The sequence below is a fragment of the Aphelocoma coerulescens genome, unplaced genomic scaffold, assembly GCF_041296385.1.
Source record: "Aphelocoma coerulescens isolate FSJ_1873_10779 unplaced genomic scaffold, UR_Acoe_1.0 HiC_scaffold_105, whole genome shotgun sequence".
NCBI lineage: Eukaryota > Metazoa > Chordata > Aves > Passeriformes > Corvidae > Aphelocoma > Aphelocoma coerulescens.
Genome location: NW_027183467.1, coordinates 971,886 through 977,229, shown reverse-complemented (window position 1 = coordinate 977,229; position 5,344 = coordinate 971,886).

Here is a 5,344-nt window from a genome sequence, read left to right as displayed (position 1 = left end):
AGCTCCACGGACGCTTTGGACACTGTAAACCAGCAAGAAAATGATTGCACCTCGAGCTGAGGAAAATCCGTGCACAGAGCACTGTGGATGCGTGCAGTTATACACGCGCTGAAGAGCGGGACAGCTCAAAGCCATCGCTGGGCTTCAGTTCGCCATCCAGAGCACAGAAGGCGAAGAACGCAGCAGCCGGGCAGCGGGCAGGCATTCTAAGGGGCTCAGCGTGCCGGCTTCCAAAGTCCAGCAGAGAGCTGCTTCACAAGCGCATTCAGCTGATGAGAATGCTCCGGCAGCTTCCGCGAGTAAGGCGCAGCCCTTGCACTCCATCATCACACAACCTGGCCAGAAACAGTTGCTTGCACCCTGCCGTGTTGCAGAGTCCACGCAGCTTGAGCGCACCCAGAAGGACGCGTCGAGAAAGAAGGCGTTCTTCAAGGTGCCCCTTCTCGAAGCAGCCTGGAAACTGAGCACAACACACTGCGGCTAGGCAGCTTCCTTCGCCGATAGACGTGCCGTCCCACCCATTAGGCACTCTCGCAGCTCCGTTGCCCGCTTGCAGCAGCTGCTCCCAAAGAAAAAGGCTCCAGGAGCAACAGCCACTGCTGGGCTGAACCTTCCCCTTGCCTCACGTAGAGCAACGAGAAACTGTCCTCTGCACGCTGGCTTTCCCTTCTCCACCGCACCTACCACCGTGATCGCTGCGTCTCGAAGCATAAACCGAGCATCGTTGTTTCCAGGGGCTACTGGAAGAGAACTAGGCAGCAGCACAAGTAGCCGCAAGTCGAGCTTTCTGTTTCCGACTGCTAAAGTGAATCCGCGAACGAGCGAGTGGCAGGCACGCTTCCTCTTGCAGCCTGTGCGAGTCGCACGGCAGCCCGGTGGTGCTCTGCGCCTTCGTTCTTCTGCCCCTTCGTACCACGTCGCGCTTTCGTTTCGCTGCAGACGAACGGTCGTCTGCTTCTCGCCCAGAGAGCACGGTGCCGGCAGCGAAAGCCTCCAGGCTGCTGCTTCTGCCGAAACACGCCTGGGCTATGCACTTTCCCTCGCAGCGCTAGGTAGCGGCACCTTCCGTCTGCGTGGTAGCCTGAACCTTAAGGGAGAGCTTCTCGGCTGCGTCTCGCCCACAGAACACTTTTAGGTCAGCGAGCTTACCCAGAGCTTGCCCCCGATGCGTGGAAGCTTGTATTTGCACCACATTCCAGGGCTAGGCTTCTTGCCTGTACAGCCTGCACAGCGCCGGCAGAGCGCGGTGCTCTCTGCAGCCTTCTTCTCGCTTCCGAGTACCACCGCGCACCTTCCAGCCTTGCAGAGAGCGAAGATGCGGACAGACGTCCCGCACAGAAGAACGTGCCAGGACGAAAAGATGTTCCCCCTTTCCTCCTCGTCGTCGCCCGGATTGTGGTGCTGTGTTGAAAGTCTTGGCCAGCGAAAGGCGAATCCAGCAAGGGCTTCTCTCTTGACGCATTTGGCCGAGCGAGAGCTCCACGGACGCTTTGGACACTGTAAACCAGCAAGAAAATGATTGCACCTCGAGCTGAGGAAAATCCGTGCACAGAGCACTGTGGATGCGTGCAGTTATACACGCGCTGAAGAGCGGGACAGCTCAAAGCCATCGCTGGGCTTCAGTTCGCCATCCAGAGCACAGAAGGCGAAGAACGCAGCAGCCGGGCAGCGGGCAGGCATTCTAAGGGGCTCAGCGTGCCGGCTTCCAAAGTCCAGCAGAGAGCTGCTTCACAAGCGCATTCAGCTGATGAGAATGCTCCGGCAGCTTCCGCGAGTAAGGCGCAGCCCTTGCACTCCATCATCACACAACCTGGCCAGAAACAGTTGCTTGCACCCTGCCGTGTTGCAGAGTCCACGCAGCTTGAGCGCACCCAGAAGGACGCGTCGAGAAAGAAGGCGTTCTTCAAGGTGCCCCCTCTCGAAGCAGCCTGGAAACTGAGCACAACACACTGCGGCTAGGCAGCTTCCTTCGCCGATAGACGTGCCGTCCCACCCATTAGGCACTCTCGCAGCTCCGTTGCCCGCTTGCAGCAGCTGCTCCCAAAGAAAAAGGCTCCAGGAGCAACAGCCACTGCTGGGCTGAACCTTCCCCTTGCCTCACGTAGAGCAACGAGAAACTGTCCTCTGCACGCTGGCTTTCCCTTCTCCACCGCACCTACCACCGTGATCGCTGCGTCTCGAAGCATAAACCGAGCATCGTTGTTTCCAGGGGCTACTGGAAGAGAACTAGGCAGCAGCACAAGTAGCCGCAAGTCGAGCTTTCTGTTTCCGACTGCTAAAGTGAATCCGCGAACGAGCGAGTGGCAGGCACGCTTCCTCTTGCAGCCTGTGCGAGTCGCACGGCAGCCCGGTGGTGCTCTGCGCCTTCGTTCTTCTGCCCCTTCGTACCACGTCGCGCTTTCGTTTCGCTGCAGACGAACGGTCGTCTGCTTCTCGCCCAGAGAGCACGGTGCCGGCAGCGAAAGCCTCCAGGCTGCTGCTTCTGCCGAAACACGCCTGGGCTATGCACTTTCCCTCGCAGCGCTAGGTAGCGGCACCTTCCGTCTGCGTGGTAGCCTGAACCTTAAGGGAGAGCTTCTCGGCTGCGTCTCGCCCACAGAACACTTTTAGGTCAGCGAGCTTACCCAGAGCTTGCCCCCGATGCGTGGAAGCTTGTATTTGCACCACATTCCAGGGCTAGGCTTCTTGCCTGTACAGCCTGCACAGCGCCGGCAGAGCGCGGTGCTCTCTGCAGCCTTCTTCTCGCTTCCGAGTACCACCGCGCACCTTCCAGCCTTGCAGAGAGCGAAGATGCGGATAGACGTCCCGCACAGAAGAACGTGCCAGGACGAAAAGATGTTCCCCCTTTCCTCCTCGTCGTCGCCCGGATTGTGGTGCTGTGTTGAAAGTCTTGGCCAGCGAAAGGCGAATCCAGCAAGGGCTTCTCTCTTGACGCATTTGGCCGAGCGAGAGCTCCACGGACGCTTTGGACACTGTAAACCAGCAAGAAAATGATTGCACCTCGAGCTGAGGAAAATCCGTGCACAGAGCACTGTGGATGCGTGCAGTTATACACGCGCTGAAGAGCGGGACAGCTCAAAGCCATCGCTGGGCTTCAGTTCGCCATCCAGAGCACAGAAGGCGAAGAACGCAGCAGCCGGGCAGCGGGCAGGCATTCTAAGGGGCTCAGCGTGCCGGCTTCCAAAGTCCAGCAGAGAGCTGCTTCACAAGCGCATTCAGCTGATGAGAATGCTCCGGCAGCTTCCGCGAGTAAGGCGCAGCCCTTGCACTCCATCATCACACAACCTGGCCAGAAACAGTTGCTTGCACCCTGCCGTGTTGCAGAGTCCACGCAGCTTGAGCGCACCCAGAAGGACGCGTCGAGAAAGAAGGCGTTCTTCAAGGTGCCCCTTCTCGAAGCAGCCTGGAAACTGAGCACAACACACTGCGGCTAGGCAGCTTCCTTCGCCGATAGACGTGCCGTCCCACCCATTAGGCACTCTCGCAGCTCCGTTGCCCGCTTGCAGCAGCTGCTCCCAAAGAAAAAGGCTCCAGGAGCAACAGCCACTGCTGGGCTGAACCTTCCCCTTGCCTCACGTAGAGCAACGAGAAACTGTCCTCTGCACGCTGGCTTTCCCTTCTCCACCGCACCTACCACCGTGATCGCTGCGTCTCGAAGCATAAACCGAGCATCGTTGTTTCCAGGGGCTACTGGAAGAGAACTAGGCAGCAGCACAAGTAGCCGCAAGTCGAGCTTTCTGTTTCCGACTGCTAAAGTGAATCCGCGAACGAGCGAGTGGCAGGCACGCTTCCTCTTGCAGCCTGTGCGAGTCGCACGGCAGCCCGGTGGTGCTCTGCGCCTTCGTTCTTCTGCCCCTTCGTACCACGTCGCGCTTTCGTTTCGCTGCAGACGAACGGTCGTCTGCTTCTCGCCCAGAGAGCACGGTGCCGGCAGCGAAAGCCTCCAGGCTGCTGCTTCTGCCGAAACACGCCTGGGCTATGCACTTTCCCTCGCAGCGCTAGGTAGCGGCACCTTCCGTCTGCGTGGTAGCCTGAACCTTAAGGGAGAGCTTCTCGGCTGCGTCTCGCCCACAGAACACTTTTAGGTCAGCGAGCTTACCCAGAGCTTGCCCCCGATGCGTGGAAGCTTGTATTTGCACCACATTCCAGGGCTAGGCTTCTTGCCTGTACAGCCTGCACAGCGCCGGCAGAGCGCGGTGCTCTCTGCAGCCTTCTTCTCGCTTCCGAGTACCACCGCGCACCTTCCAGCCTTGCAGAGAGCGAAGATGCGGACAGACGTCCCGCACAGAAGAACGTGCCAGGACGAAAAGATGTTCCCCCTTTCCTCCTCGTCGTCGCCCGGATTGTGGTGCTGTGTTGAAAGTCTTGGCCAGCGAAAGGCGAATCCAGCAAGGGCTTCTCTCTTGACGCATTTGGCCGAGCGAGAGCTCCACGGACGCTTTGGACACTGTAAACCAGCAAGAAAATGATTGCACCTCGAGCTGAGGAAAATCCGTGCACAGAGCACTGTGGATGCGTGCAGTTATACACGCGCTGAAGAGCGGGACAGCTCAAAGCCATCGCTGGGCTTCAGTTCGCCATCCAGAGCACAGAAGGCGAAGAACGCAGCAGCCGGGCAGCGGGCAGGCATTCTAAGGGGCTCAGCGTGCCGGCTTCCAAAGTCCAGCAGAGAGCTGCTTCACAAGCGCATTCAGCTGATGAGAATGCTCCGGCAGCTTCCGCGAGTAAGGCGCAGCCCTTGCACTCCATCATCACACAACCTGGCCAGAAACAGTTGCTTGCACCCTGCCGTGTTGCAGAGTCCACGCAGCTTGAGCGCACCCAGAAGGACGCGTCGAGAAAGAAGGCGTTCTTCAAGGTGCCCCTTCTCGAAGCAGCCTGGAAACTGAGCACAACACACTGCGGCTAGGCAGCTTCCTTCGCCGATAGACGTGCCGTCCCACCCATTAGGCACTCTCGCAGCTCCGTTGCCCGCTTGCAGCAGCTGCTCCCAAAGAAAAAGGCTCCAGGAGCAACAGCCACTGCTGGGCTGAACCTTCCCCTTGCCTCACGTAGAGCAACGAGAAACTGTCCTCTGCACGCTGGCTTTCCCTTCTCCACCGCACCTACCACCGTGATCGCTGCGTCTCGAAGCATAAACCGAGCATCGTTGTTTCCAGGGGCTACTGGAAGAGAACTAGGCAGCAGCACAAGTAGCCGCAAGTCGAGCTTTCTGTTTCCGACTGCTAAAGTGAATCCGCGAACGAGCGAGTGGCAGGCACGCTTCCTCTTGCAGCCTGTGCGAGTCGCACGGCAGCCCGGTGGTGCTCTGCGCCTTCGTTCTTCTGCCCCTTCGTACCACGTC